We start from the raw sequence: 16,769 nt of genomic DNA, 5'->3' as shown, positions 1-16,769 counted from the left end.
TGAAAACACGTGTCTATGGTTAGGAAACATAACCATCTTTGATTAATGAGCTAGTCAAGTAGAGGCATACTAGTGACTATATGTTTGTCTATGTATTCACACATGTATCATGTTTCCGGTTAATACAATTCTAGCATGAATAATAAACATTTATCATGAAATAAGGAAATAAATAATAACTTTATTATTGCCTCTAGGGCATATTTCCTTCAGTCTCCCACTTGCACTAGAGTCAATGATCTAGTTCACATCAGCATGTGATTCAACACCAATATTCACATCTGTATGTGATTAATACCCATAGTTCACATCATCATGTGATCAACACCCAAAGGGTTTAATAGAGTCAATAATCTAGTTCACATCGCTATGTGATTAACACCCAAAGGAGTACTAAGGTATGATCATGTTTTGCTCGTGAGAGAAGCTTAGTCAACGGGTCTGTCATATTCAGAGCCGTATGTATTTCGCAAATATTCTATGTCCACAATGTTCTGCACGGAGCTACTCTAGCTAATTGCTCCCACTTTCAATATGTATCCAGATTGAGACTTAGAGTCATCTGGATTGGTGTAAAAGCTTGCATCGATGTAACTTTTACGACGAGCTCTTTTATCACCTCCATAATCGAGAAATATTTCCTTAGTCCTCACTAAGGATATTCTTGACCGCTGTCTAGTGATCTACTCTTAGATCAAAATTGTATTCCTTTGTCAAACTCAGAGCAAGGTATACAATAGGTCTGGTTCACAGCATAGCATACTTTATAGAACCTATGACTGAGGCATAGGGAATGACTTTTCATTCTCTTTCTATTTTCTGCCATGGTCGGGTCTTGAGTCCTACTCAACTTCATACCTTTGCATCACAGGCAAGAACTCCTTCTTTGACCGTTCCATTTTGAACTATTTCAAAAATTTATCAAGGTATGTACTCATTGAAAAATCTTATCAAGCGTCTTGATCTATCTATATAGATCTTGATGCTCAATGTGTAAGCAGCTTCACCGAGGTCTTGCTTTGAAAAACTTCTTTCAAACACTCCTTTATGCTTTCTAGAAAATTCTACATCATTTCCAATTAATAATATGTCATTCACATATACTTATCAGAGATGCTGTAGTGCTCCCACTCACTTTCTTGTAAATACAGGTCTTTCCAAAAGTCCGTATAAAACCATATGCTTTGATCAACTCATCAAAGCGTATATTCCAACTCCGAGATGCTTGCACCAGTCCATTGATGGATCACTGGAGCTTGCACATTTTGTTAGCACCTTTAGGATTGACAAAACCTTCTGGTTGCATCATATACAACTCTTCTTTAATAAATCCATTAAAGAATGCAGTTTTGACATCCATTTGCCAGATTTCATAAAATGTGGCAATTGCTAACATGATTCGGACAGACTTAAGCTTCGATACGAGTGAGAAAATCTCATCGTATTCAATACCTTGAACTTGTCGAAAACCTTTCGCAACAAGTCGAGCTTAGTAGATAGTAACACTACTATCAGTGTCCGTCTTCCTCTTGAAGATCCATTTATTTAACATGGCTTGCTGATCATCGAGCAAGTCAATCAAAGTCCATACTTTGTTCTCATACATGGATCATATCTCAGATTTTATGGCCTCAAGCCATTTTGCGGAATCTGGCCTCATCATCGCTTCCTCATAGTTCGTAAGTTTATCATGGTCTAGTAACATGACTTCCAGAACAGGATTACCATACCACGCTAGTGCGGATCTTACTCTGGAAGACCTACAAGGTTTTGTAGTAACTTGATCTGAAGTTTCATGATCATCATCATTAGCTTCCTCACTAATTGGTGTAGGAATCACTGGAACTGATTTCTGTGATGAACTACTTTCCAATAAGGGAGAAGGTACAATTACCTCATCAAGTTCTACTTTCCTCCCACTCACTTATTTCGAGAGAAACTCCTTCTCTAGAAAAGATCCATTTTAGCAACGAATATATTGCCTTTGGATCTGTGATAGAAGGTGTACCCAACAGTTTCCTTTGGGTATTCTATGAAGACGCACTTCTTCGATTTGGGTTCGAGCTTATCAGGTTGAAATTTTTCCACCTATGCATCGCAGCCCCAAACTTTAAGAAACGACAACTTTGGTTTCTTGCTAAACCACAGTTTATAAGGCGTTGTCTCAACGGATTTTGATGGTGCCCTATTTAAAGTGAATTCAGTTGTCTTTAATGCATAACCCCAAAACGATAGTGGTAAATCGGTAAGAGACATCATAGATTGCACTATATCCAATAAAGTACTGTTATGACATTCGGACACACCATTAAGCTGTGGTGTTCCAGGTGGCATGTGTTTGTGAAACTATTCCACATTGTTTTAATTGAAGACCAAACTCGTAACTCAAATATTTGTCTCCGCGATCAAATTGCAGAAACTTTATTTTCTTGTTACGATCATTCTCCACTTCACTCTGAAATTCTTTGAATTTTTCAAATGTTTCAGACTTGTGCTTTATTAAGTAGATATTCTCATATCTGCTCAATTCATCTTGTGAAGGTCAGAAAATAACGATACTTGCCACGAGCCTTAACACTCATCGGATCGCATACATCGGTATGTATTATTTCCAATAAGTCAGTAGCTCGTTCCATTGTTCCGGAGAACGGAGTTTTAGTCATCTTGCCCAAAAGGCACGGTTCGCAAGCATCAAATGATTCATAACCAAGTGATTCCGAAAATCCATCTTTATGGAGTTTCTTCATGCACTTTACACCGATATGACCCAAACGGCAGTGCCACAAATAAGTTGCACTATCATTATTAACTTTGCATCTTTTGGCATCAATATTATGAATATGTGTATCACTACGATCAAGATCCAACAAACTATTTTCATTGGGTGTATGACCATCAAAGGTTTTATTCATTTAAATAGAACAACAATTATTCTTTGACTTTAAATGAATAATCGTATCGCAATAAACATGATCAAATCATATTCATGCTCAACGCAAACGCCAAATAACATTTATTTAGGTTTAACACTAATCCCGAAAGTATAGGGAGTGTGCGATGATGATCATATCAATCTTGGAACTACTTCCAACACTCATCGTCACTTCCCCTTCAACTAGTCTCTGTTTATTCTGTAACTCCTGTTCCGAGTTATTAATCTTAGCAACCGAACAAGTATCAAATACTCAGGGGCTACTATAAACACTAGTAAGGTACACATCAATAACCTGTATATCAAATATACCCTTGTTCAGTTTGCCATCCTTCTTATCCACCAAATATTCAGGGTATTTCCGTTTCCAGTGACCATTTCCTTTGCAGTGTAAGCACTCAGTTTCAGGCTTTGGTTCAGCTTTGGGCTTCTTCGTGGGAGTGACAACTTTCTTGTCATTCTACTTGAAGTTCCCCTTTCTTTCCCTTTGCCCTTTTCTTGAAACTAGTGATCTTGTCAACCATCAACACTTGATGCTCTTTCTTGATTTCTACCTTCGTCGATTTCAACATCATGAAGAGATCGGGAATCATTTTCGTCGTCCCTTGCATACTATAGTTCATCACAAAGTTCTACTAACTTGGTGATGGTGACTAGAGAACTCTGTCAATCACTATCTTATCTGGAAGATTAACTCCCACTTGATTCAAGCGATTGAAGTACCCAGACAATCTGAGCACATGCTCACTAGTTGAGCGATTCTCCTCCATCTTTTAGCTAAAGAACTTGTTGGAGACTTCATATCTCTCAACTCGGGTATTTTCTTAAAATATTGACTTCAACTCCTGGAACATCTCATATGGTCCATGACATTCAAAACGTCTTTGAAGTCCCGATTCTAAGCCGTTAAGCATGGTGCACTAAACTATCAAGTAGTCATCATATTAAGCTAGCCAAACGTTCATAACGTCTGCATCTGCTCCTGCAATAGGTCTGTCACCTAGCGGTGCATTAAGGACATAATTCTTCTGTGCAGCAATGAGGATAAAACTCAGATCAAGGATCCAATCCGCATCATTGCTACTAACATCTTTCAACACAATTTTCTCTAGGAACATATCAAAATAAACATATGAAAGCAACAACGTGAGCTATTGATCTATAACATAATTTGCAAAATACTACCAGGACTAAGTTCATGATAAATTTAAGTTCAATTAAGCATATTACTTAAGAACTCCCACTTAGATAGACATCCCTCTAATCCTCTAAGTGATTACGTGATCCATATCAACTACACCATGTTCGATCATCATGTGAGATGGAGTAGTTTTAATGGTGAACATCACTATGTTGATCATATCTACTATATGATTCACGCTCGACCTTTCGGTCTCCGTGTTCCGAGGCCATATCTGTATATGCTAGGCTCGTCAAGTTTAACCCGAGTATTCCGCGTGTGCAACTGTTTTGCACCCGTTGTATTTGAACGTAGAGCCTATCACACCCGATCATCACGTGGTGTCTCAGCACGAAGAACTTTCGCAACGGTGCATACTCAGGGAGAACACTTCTTGATAATTAGTGAGAGATCATCTTAAAATGCTACCATCAATCAAAGCAAGATAAGATGCATAAAGGATAAACATCACATGCAATCAATATAAGTGATATGATATGGCCATCATCATCTTGTGCTTGTGATCTCCATCTTCGAAGCACCATCGTGATCACCATCGTCACCGGCGCGACACCTTGATCTCCATCGTAGCATCATTATCGTTACGCCATCTATTGGTTCTACGACTATCGCTACCGCTTAGAGATAAAGTAAAGCAATTACAGGGCGTTTGCATTTCATACAATAAAGCGACAACCATATGGCTCCTGCCAGTTGCCGATAACTTCGGTTACAAAACATGATCATCTCATACAATATAATATAGCATCACGTCTTGACCATATCACATCACAACATGCCCTGCAAAAACAAGTTAGACCGTCCTCTACTTTGTTGTTGCAAATTTTACGTGGCTGCAAGGGGCTTTAGCAAGAACCGTTCTTACCTACGCATAAAAACCACAACGATGGTTCGTCAAGTTGGTGTTGTTTTAACCTTCGCAAGGACCGGGCGTAGCCACACCCGATTCAGCTGAAGTGAGAGAGACAGACACCCGCCAGCCACCTTTAAGCACGAGTGCTCGTAACGGTGAAACCAGTCTCGCGTAAGCGTACGCGTAATGTCGGTCCGGGCCGCTTCATCTCACAATACCGCCGAACCAAAGTATGACATGCTGGTAAGCAGTATGACTTGTATCGCCCACAACTCACTTGTGTTCTACTCGTGCATATAACATCAACGCATAAAACCTAGGCTCGGATGCCACTGTTGGGGAACGTAGTAATTTCAAAAAAATTCCTACGCACACGCAAGATCATGGTGATGGCATAGCAACGAGAGGGGAGAGTGTTGTCCACGTACCCTCGTAGACCGTAAGCGGAAGCGTTAGCACAAACGCGGTTGATGTAGTCGTACGTCTTCACGATCCGACCGATCCAAGCACCGAACGTACGGCACCTCCGAGTTCAGCACACGTTCAGCTCGATGACGATCCCCGGGCTCCGATCCAGCAAAGCTTCGGGGATGAGTTCCGTCAGCACGACGGCGTGGTGACGATGATGATGTTCTACCGGCGCAGGGCTTCTCCTAAACTCCGCGACGATATGACCGAGGTGGAATATGGTGGAGGGGGGCACCGCACACGGCTAAGGAACGATCCGTAGATCAACTTGTGTGTCTATGGGGTGCCCCTCGCCCCCGTATATAAAGGAGGGAGGGGGGAGGCCGGCCGGCCCTTGTGGGCGCGCCAAGAGGAGGAGTCCTCCTCCTAGTAGGAGTAGGACTCCTCCTTTCCTACTCCTACTAGGAGGGGAAAGGAAGGGGGAGAGGGGGGAAGGAAAGAGGGGGGCGCCGCCCCCCTCCTAGTCCAATTCGGACCAGAGGGAGAGGGGGCGCGCGGCCCTCCCTGGCCGCCCCTCTCTCTTCCCACCAAGGCCCATGTGGCCCATTAACTCTCCGGGGGGGTTCCGGTAACCCTCCGGCACTCTGGTTTTCTCCGAAATCACCCGGAACACTTCCGGTGTCCGAATATAGTCGTCCAATATATCAATCTTTATGTCTCGACCATTTCGAGACTCCTCGTCATGTCCGTGGTCACATCCGTGACTCCGAACAAACTTCGGTACATCAAAACTTATAAACTCATAATAAAACTATCATCGTAACTTTAAGCGTGCGGACCCTACGGGTTCTAGAACTATGTAGACATGACCTAGAACTATTCTCGGTCAATAACCAATAGCGGAACCTGGATGCCCATATTGGTTCCTACATATTCTACGAAGATCTTTATCGGTCAAACCGCATAACAACATATGTTGTTCCCTTTGTCATCGGTATGTTACTTGCCCGAGATTTGATCGTCGGTATCCAATACCTAGTTCAATCTCGTTACCGGCAAGTCTCTTTACTCGTTCCGTAATGCATCATCCCGTAACCAACTCATTTGGTCACATTGCTTGCAAGGCTTATAATGATGTGCATTACCGAGAGGGCCCAGAGATACCTCTCCGACAATCGGAGTGACAAAACCTAATCTCGAAATACGCCAACCCAACATGTACCTTTGGAGACACCTGTAGTACTCCTTTATAATCACCCAGTTACGTTGTGACGTTTGGTAGCACCCAAAGTGTTCCTCCGGTAAACGGTAGTTGCATAATCTCATAGTTATAGGAACGTGTATAGGTCATGAAGAAAGCAATAGCAACATATTAAACGATCAAGTGCTAAGCTAACGGAATGGGTCATGTCAATCACATCATTCTCCTAATGATGTGATCCCATTAATCAAATGACAACACATGTCTATGGTTAGGAAACATAACTATCTTTGATTAATGAGCTAGTCAAGTAGAGGCATACTAGTGACTATATGTTTGTCTATGTATTCACACATGTATCATGTTTCCGGTTAATACAATTCTAGCATGAATAATAAACATTTATCATGAAATAAGGAAATAAATAATAACTTTATTATTGCCTCTAGGGCATATTTCCTTCACGTATCTCAATGATAACTTTGTTCTCAAACTGTTATAGATGCACTTATGCCTTTTCTATCTCATTTTCTTCTTAACATGTCAATTTGTGCAATCATATGTACATTGAAGCAAACCCATAGTTATGTATTGGGTTTAAACCCATAGTTATGTATTGGGTTTAAATTAGTTTGGGTGAAAAAAATAGAGGGTTCGGTTTTGGTTGGGCTGAAAATGACATTAAACGGGTATGGTTCAAGTATGGTTTTAAGAGATACATGTACGGGTATGGTTCAAGTATGGTTCAAGTATGAAACCATTCTCAGATTTAGTTAGAAGATGAAGAGAAGGTGGGTCCTCTAGGCCAAGAGTTCGGTCTAAACACGTTTGCCACTCAAAATCAACATATGTGCATGGATAACTCAAGTTCAGGATTGGACGGCTGGCCTTATAAAATATTAGACGTTTCTCTAATCTACATTATAACGTGTAGATGCCTCTTAGAACCAGAATCGTGAAAATATCAATGTACATTACATTGCGTATTTTACTAAACGGCTGAAAAAAGACTGGTTAATCTAAACCGCTATAATTCGGTCCCACCAGATTAATGCCTCCTAATTACTGATTTGCGTGGTAATATCTTGGAAGTGCCTAATTAGTATAGGTATAGAGGTATAGATAGATAGATATAGATTTTTTTTGTTTCAAAATTTTCATGGTCTTCAAAACCCATCCTCTTCAAGACATAGCGTCTTACATGGCATGGGATAAGCTAGTTGAACTGTAAAAGATGAAAATTAAACATTGAAATAGTTGAAGTCATGCTTAATTACGAAAAAACACTTGTCGTCATTGCGTACCGTTTCAACATCAAAGGTATCCTCGAGCTTAATGCTGAAGCGCCGATCTTAGTCCAGCTGAAGGAACCTGTCGCACAGACCTCGATCGTCGTGGCACCAGCTGCACTCCCCCGGGAGACTTTCGTCGTCCGAGTATGACATTTTCTACGTTCATAATTCAAAGATTAAACTTTTACAATTAAATATATGTACTAAAAACCTAAATTAGATCATTATTTTTTGAGAAAATCTAGGTCACTCGATATTTCCTACATATTCTAGCACAAGTCATACCAGAATTCACGGAAAAATCCGGCATGACCTTTGCTAAAAAAGGACATATTGAGCGCCTGAAATTTGCGGGAACGGAAATTAATCAACACTCCGGCAAAACATAGGCCACTCGAGGTGTAACCTGAACATGACTGGCCACTTGGGTAACCACATATCCTATTTGAGCAACACAAGATATACATGGAGATTTGGCTGGTCTCACCTCGAGGTCGGAGGGGGTCGGCGACGGGGACGACGGCGGGGATGATGGAGGGGCTCCTTGATTTCTGCTAAAGCAAAAAACCCTATAAGTTATCACTAATACATCCCGAATAATTGCTTAAACTAAAAAAATAACAACAAATATGACATGTTCAACTAGTTCTATTAATTCAACTAGTTCTTACTAAATATAAACTTACTATAAATAGAAAAAAACTAGTTCTTTCTAAAAATAAAGTAGTTCAACTAGTTATATTAATTATCTTACTAAAAATACATTAGTTCTATTAATTCAACTAGTTTAACTAGTTTATTATTTTACTTACTAAACTAGTTCAACTAAGACTAAACTAGTTCAACTAGTTTATTAATTTACTTACTAATTATTTTAAACACTTACTAAAAACAGTAAAATAACTACATTATACAATAGTAAAAACATCTACTATTAACCATACTGCCCTAGTTAACTAGTACCATCACCACTACTAATTAACATCTACTACTACTAAAAATCATTATCTATGAACCCTAAATTAACATCTACTACTACTAAAAATACATCTAGTACTAACTAAGCAGAGAGAAAGGGGGTGGGGGAGGGGTGGGGGCTTATAGAGAGGGAGAGACGGTGGCGGGGAGGTGCTCGGCGACGGAGAGGTAGGGGCGGCGAGGGCGGGCTCGGGGTCGGGAGGCGGCGGTGCTGGGCGGGCGAGGACGGCGACGGTGAGGTCGAGGGCGGCGACGGTGACGTCGAGAGTGGCGGCGGGCGGCGGCGGTGAGGTTGAGGGCGGCCTCGGGCGGCGGCGATGAGGGCAGGCTCGGGTGGTGGCGACAGAGGAGTAGGGGAACAGGGGGAAAGGAGGACTTAGCAAAATTTTGAGCCCGCAGGTGATTAAGTCGAACTAGCAGTAGCGCACTTTAGCAAACGCGCTATAGCTAACATAGCAATAGAGCGTTTTACATAAAAACACTACTGATAAGTCTAAGCACGCATCAACAATATACATCGGTCATCATTGAACTTTTTGTGTAGAATCTAAATAGTCAACATGAATCATCACAGTACTTATATAGGCACTGGTGAAGATTCATATTGCAACCACAAATCCTACACATATAGTTCAATGAAGACCAAGTGCTCGAGATAGTTTGAGAAGTAACATATTTAAGGTGGTAAACACCTTGTTCGCTTAGCAGTATGGGACTAATTAAAATTAATTAGGTGCAATACTTAGCAGCAGCGTGTTTTGAAGAAAAACGCTGCTACTAAGTACTTTAGCAGTAGCGCGTCCAGGGAAGGGCGCTACTACTATATCTAGCCTGGAGGCAACACCGTGGCAATTATAGTAGTAGCGCTTGTTTCACCTAGAGCGCTACTGCTACCACGTTATTAGTAACGAGCTTTCGTCAAGCTCGCTACTGCTAATTAGCAGCAGCGTTTGTTTTTAAACCGCTCTGCTGCTAAGATTCTATGTATACGGTTTTCTCTAGTAGTGTCATCGTCATCATACAACTTCTACTCATTATCATGATAACAAGTCATACTCATCATCATCATAGTCATCTAGCCAACCCTACTTAGTTGTTCTTAGCACATGATCGGGAGTATTAGCTAGGATCTAACTACCCTCTCTAAGGTAGAATAGCATAAAACAAGATAGGCATTGACTCTCCATTATGGAGAATAGAGATTATCCTGTCTTCAATTCTTGCACTCGGCACAGTGTTGCTTCCAAGTAGCTCCCTACGATTGACCATACATTTTTTCCAATCTTTGATTGTCATGTCTTCATCGATTTTAGAAATCCAGTATGGACAACAGTGATGCCTATTAGGATGACCTAGCCGTAAGCTCATAACATCAAGGCGACCTTTCTAAAACATCAGATGAGGCACACAATCCTTCGTGATTTTTTGTTGACAAACATAGTAATAACTTCGTAGTTAGCAATGTAGTTTAGTTTTAGAAGAATTTATGCAAAAGATGCACAAATGTTGTAATAGTAAAAAATCTTACCATGCGATCTCCATGGATGTTATCGTAGTTCAACACGTGCACTAGTGACATGTATTGACCATAATGTGCAGGATTTTGATAATAGATATTGTAATTCTCAAGATCACTAATAAATGAGATAAGATGATCTTTCTCCTCATAAGTTAATTCTGCGCCATCAGTGTAGTAGGTTCTGTCTACCATCTTCCGTACATTTTTTTGAAGAATGAAAATAAGCTGTTAATGGAAATAAGCTGTCAACTATTTTGAAATAAACAGTATAAATTACTTAACAAATATGTTTAAGAAACTCACATAGAGATAGAATTGGAAGCATATCAACAAGGATCCAAATGTTCATATTATCTTCGTCGATGTTAGGATCATCAAGATCCAAGGTGACAGGCATACCCTCATGGAAATCATACGCCTTGAAAAGTGCTTCCCAATTCCAGCAACCAAAATGGGATACACTTTCAGAATTGTATAGATTTACAGCAAAATCAAAACCATGATGAGTCCTTAGGTGAATTATCTTTGTTTCCATATTTTCATGATCTTCAAAATCCATTCTCTACAAGACATAGCGTCTTGCATGGCATGGGATTAGCTAGTCGAATTGTAAAAGACGAAAATTACATGTTGAAGAAGCAGAAGTCAAGCTTAATTACGAAAAAACACTTTGCGTCGTTGCGTACCATTTCAACATCGAAGGTCTCCTGGAGCTTAATGTTGAAGCGCCGACCTTCTACCAGGTGAGGCCTATCGTGGAAACCCCGGTCGTCGCTGCACCAGTCCCACTGCGGGAGACTTTTGTCATCCGACGACATTTCCTATGTTCATAATTCAAAGATCACTAATACAGCTACAACCCTAGATTAGATCATTATTATTCATCATGGGTTGACTATCGCTCCGTCAAGTCTTTTTTGAAAACTCTCAGCTCACATGGTGTATATATTCAACCGTTGGTGATGGTCGCTCCTCCCTTCATCCCCGAGTGCATTAAACCAAAATGTCTAGCACACGAGAATGAAGGAGAAGTGACCCCCACGAAAACAGTTGGCATTCTTCTTCTCTCATATATGGTGGAGTCTCGACAGACTTAAAGTCAACCCGAAACGTCATTTAATTATCTTTCTAGAAAATCCAGGCCACTCGATATTTCCTACATATTCTAGCACAGGTCATGCCAAAATTCATGGAAAAATCTGGCATGACCTTTGCTAAAAAAGACATGTTGAGCGCCTGAAATTTGCCAGAATAGAAATTAATCAACACTCTGGCAAAACATAGGCCACTCGGAGGTGTTACCTGCAAACATGGCCGGCCACTTGGGCAAGCACATATCCTATTTGAGCAACACAAGATATACATGTTTATATCTACATCATATGAGCATTCAAACTTAATGGTCATTGCATTTCAATTTTTGAAAATATGAACAAAAACATTTCAAAATATCTTATAGGACTCATATTGACATGGAGATTTGGCTGGTCTCACCTCGAGGTCGGCGGGGGTCGGTGATGGGGATGAAGGCGGGGATGATGGAGGGGCTCCTTAATTTTTGCAAAAACAAAATAAAAATGAAAATGTTATTATCCTCATCTTAGGACTTAGTGAAACCCTAGCTATAAACTATCAACTAATCGAATGCATATGCCTTGCATAGTGCTCTCCAATTTGAGCATTCAAAATAGGACTAGTTCTCCAATTTGAGCATTCAATAAGCAAAACTAAATAATAAAATAAATTAGTAATCAAATTAGCATGCATTCAATAAGAAAAACTAAATCATCTCTTGCGTCTGTATATCGTCGAATATTATCACTAATACATCTCGAATAGTATCATAGATATAACATCACTAATACAGCTACAACCCTAGCGAACGACGGGTATCGGCGCAGGCGGTGGACACCCAAAGATAAGGCACCATCACATTATCATAGCTCCAGTAAGACCCCTAAAGAACCTGCCAGGTATTGTCAAACCCGCCATCCAATGCAACCATGTAGTGACGGACATGCTCGTCCTCCTCCTTGACACGGTGACGTACCACCTCCGCGGGGGACGAAAGCCTCCGCACTGTCAGTGGCCCTCGCGATCGCCACCAAAGAAGGTTCGGGTCAACGACGTGCTGGCTCCTCACCAAGTCACCCCCCCCCCCCGAAAGGTAGCACCTCCTAGTACCATCCCGACAGAGCCTAGTCCTGGACATGGCCCCTCTGATCAAGCAAGCCTCCTCCGCCGAGTCGACGACGAGGATGCGGATAGGCATTGTCGACGTCAATGCAGGAATAATTGCTTTAACTAAAAAAATAACAACAAATGTGACATGTTCAAAATATGACATGTCCACTTCAAAACGGATCAATCTAGAATTATGTTAAATACACCTAAAACACCTAAATTCTATTAACGACACATAATTAAAAACCTACATTTTGAACATGGTTCGATCATAACTAGGGTTCATACTACATTATTCTAAGATTAAACACCTAAAATACCTAAGTTATATTAACTACACCTAATTAAAAGCCTACATTTTGAACATGGTTCGATCATAACTAGTTAGGGTTCATACTACATTATTCTAAGATTAAACACCTAAGATCAGAACCTACTACAATATTCTTAGATTTAACCTACATTTTTTAACTAGCTAGGGTTCAAAATAAACTAGGGAGGAGGAGGAAGGAGGGAGGAGGAGTACCTCTCGGTGGAGGACGGCCGGCGCTGGGTGGGCGGCGGGGGAGGAGGACCGGCGCGGGAGGGCGGCTAGCGGGAGAGGCGGCTGGCACAGGGGAGGGTGGCCGGCATGGGTGAGGACGGCTGACAGGGGAGGATCGGTGCGGGGACGGCGGCGCGCGGGGGACGGCAACATGTACCTTGGGGGCGACGGTGGCGACGTCGCTCGGCGGAGGCGAGTGAGAGTGTGAGGGGGAGAGTGAGGACGCGCGCGGGCCGGAGTGTGTATAAGGTGCCCGTAGTAGTAGCGCTGGATCCTAAACACCACTACTACTAATAACCATAGCAGTAGCGCTTTTTGCACACAAGAGCTACTAGTATGCCTGGCCTACCGGTAACGGTCTGGCAATTATAGTAGTAGCGTGTTTTATAACTACAGTGCTACTGGTAAGTCCATAGTAGCAGCGCTCTCTACGGCCAAGCGTTACTGATAATTAGTAGCAGGGGTGCCTTTTAAAAAGCGCTACTAGTAAGCTCATGTGTATAGGTTTTTCCTAGTAGTGGAAGATTCAAGTAATATTCATAGATAAGCTGATCATAAATCCACAATTCATAGGATCTCAGCAAACACACCGCAAAAAGTTATTACATCGAATAGATCTCCAAGGACATCGAGGAGAACATGGTATTGAGAATCAAAGAGAGAGAAGAAGCCATCTAGCTACTAGCTATGGATCCGTAGGTCTGTGGTAAACTACTCACATTTCATCAAAAGGGAAATGGTGTTGATGTAGAATCCCTCCATGATTGAATCCTCCTCCGGCAGGATGATGGAAAAGGCCCCTAGATGGGATCTCACGGTTATAGAGGGTTGCGGCAGCGGAAAAGTATTTTCGTGGATGCCTCTGTTGGTTTGGGGATATATGGGAATATATATAGGCGAAAGAATTAGGTCAGGAGGTGCACGAGGGGCCCACAAGGGTGGGGGGCGAGTCCTACCCCCTGGGCGCGCCCTCCGTCCTTGTGGCCGCCTCATGGCTCTTCCGACTTCATCTCCAAGTATCCTGGTTATCTTCTAGTCCAAGAAAAATCATCGCGAAGGTTTCATTCCATTTGGACTCCGTTTGGTATTCCTTTTCTGCGAAACTCAAAAACAGGGGAAAACAGGAACTGACACTGGGCTCTAGGTTAATAGGTTAGTCCAAAAAATAATATAAAATAGCATATTAATGCATATAAAACATCCAAAACAGATAATATAATAGCATGGCACAATCAAAAATTATAGATACGTTGGAGACATATCAGGGGGGGACGAACCCCCTCTTTCCCTTCCCCACTCAGCCTCCTTCCATGGGGGGGGGCCACCCCTTGTGGGCTGGTGTGCTCCCCTCTTATGGCCCATATGGCCCATATCTTCTCCCCGGGGGTTCCGGTAACCCCTACGGTACTCCGATATGTACCCGGTACCCTCCGGAACACTTCCGGTGTCCAAATACTATCATCCTATATATCAATCTTTCCCTCATGACCATTTCGAGACTTCTCGTCATGTCCGCGATCTCATCTAGGATTCCGAAGAACATTCGGTCACCAAGTCACATAACTCATATAATATAATATCGTAATCGAACGTTAAGCGTGCGGACCCTACGGGTTCGAGAACTGTGTAGACATGACCGAGACACCTCCCCGGTCAATAACCAATAGCGGAACCTAGATGCCCATATTGGCTCCCACATATTCTACGAAGATCTTTATCGGTCGAACCATTATGACAACATATGTTATTCCCTTTGTCATTGGATTGTTACTTGCCCGAGATTCGATCGTCGGTATCTTCATACCTAGTTCAATCTCGTTACCGGCAAGTCTCTTTACTCGTTCTGTAATACATCATCCTGCAACTAACTCATTAGTCACTTTGCTTGCAAGGCTTCTTATGATGTGTATTACTGAGAGGGCCCAGAGATACCTCTATGATACTCGGAGTGAAAAATCCTAATCTTCATCTATGCTAACCCAACAAACACCTTCGAAGATACCTATGGATCATCTTTATAATCACCCAGTTACTTGTGACGTTTGATAGCACATAAGGCATTCCTCCGGTATCCGGGAGTTGCATAATCTCATAGTCGAAGAAATATGTATTTGACATGAAGAAAGCAATAGCAATACAACTGGACGATCAATATGCTATGCTAACGGATGGGTCTTGTCCATCACATCATTCTCCTAATGATGTGATCCCGTTCATCAAATGACAACACATGTCTATGGTCAGAAAACTTAACCATCTTTGATTAATGAGTTAATCTAGTAGAGGCATACTAGGGACACAATATTTTGTCTATGTATCCACACATGTATCAAGTTTTCGGTAAATACAAATCTAGCATGAATAATAAACATTTATCATGAATAAGGAAATATAAAATAACAACTTTATTGTTGCCTCTAGGGCATATTTCCTTCAGCAGATCGACCATCGTCTGCCTCTGCCACGCCTTAGCCTTCACTCCCTTCATGTACGCACCGTATATCGCGTGGTCCGTGGCAACACGTCGGCTCTGTCTAATGCAACAGTTGCATTCCGCCTGACCGTCGGATGTCAGGTCTCCGGGCATGTGTGCGCAGTTGTAACGAAAAAGGGTTTCCCCCCGCTTTATATTATAAAGCAAACATCCGATACATCCAACTTGCTGGGGCCGCAACACAGATAAGCCCAAAAGAAAAACAAGAAGAAGAAAGAGAAATAAATGCTGACAACGGCAGATCAACGAAGAAGGGAAGTCCGGCAACCGCTGCACCCTCCAAAGAAGTACCACCACGCTCCCAGCATCCCGAAGCGCCGCGCCCCAAGCAACACCCTCAAGAGGGAGTGTGACGATGCCACCGCTGTTGCCCGAACAAGTTCTAGGGTTTCCCCCGGTACGCGAGGGATAGTGGGGAAGGGGTGTACCGGATGCCCCTCGGGAAGGTCCGACGGCGCCCGCAGGCGTCATCGCATCGGCGCCGGCCAGGCCGACAGGGATTTCTCCCGATCCACAACCACCACCACCACCAGCTCAGGCATTTTGAAATGCACCACCTCCTCAGCCACCCACCAGCTTGTGCCACCACGATTACCGAACAACCCTCCCCGCTTCACTGGAGCTGTCAAGGCTTGGAGGGGAAGAGGAGACACCAGCCATGGGAGCGACCACCACTCGACTGGAAGGAGGGGACAACCTCCACCGCCACAGCGGAGCCGACCGGACGCGGCGACGAGGACTTGCCAGGCCTCGATGGCCCGGCCGGGCCCACATGGACCCGGACAGTCCTGTCACCACGCTGCAGCACGCCGGCCAATGAAGTCCTCACCGCCCGAGACAGCCGCCACCACACCATCACCAAGGAACGTCGCCGCCGAGCACCAAGCCACCGGCCCGCGCCAACCCAGATGGGCCCAAAAGGGCCCAGATTTGGGCTGGGCGGGCGCCGCCAGCGGCAGCGCCACTGCGCCGCCCCATGGCCAACGGCCGCATCGAGAGCCACCGGGCCCGCGGCACCACCACCGACGGGCCGCACCGATGCCGGCTGAGGAGCACCGCCACAGGCCACCACCGTCCGAGCAGGAGGGAGCCGCGCATGGGGGGAGGGGCAGGCCCGCCGCCGCCAGCACCACGCGGCCGAAGCCCGGCGGCGCTCGCTGGCG

The 16,769-nt window shown here is 43.3% G+C and overlaps 1 pseudogene; it reads left to right on the top strand.

Annotated features, from left to right (window-relative positions):
* Positions 1 to 16,582: 16,582 nt before the first annotated feature.
* The window catches only part of LOC119310661, a 2,615-nt pseudogene continuing 2,428 nt past the window's right edge, over positions 16,583 to 16,769 (top strand).

Source organism: Triticum dicoccoides, chromosome 5B (genome assembly GCF_002162155.2).
Source record: "Triticum dicoccoides isolate Atlit2015 ecotype Zavitan chromosome 5B, WEW_v2.0, whole genome shotgun sequence".
NCBI lineage: Eukaryota > Viridiplantae > Streptophyta > Magnoliopsida > Poales > Poaceae > Triticum > Triticum dicoccoides.
Note: the sequence above shows the minus strand (reverse complement) of the source record. Positions and strands in the feature narration are given on the sequence as shown.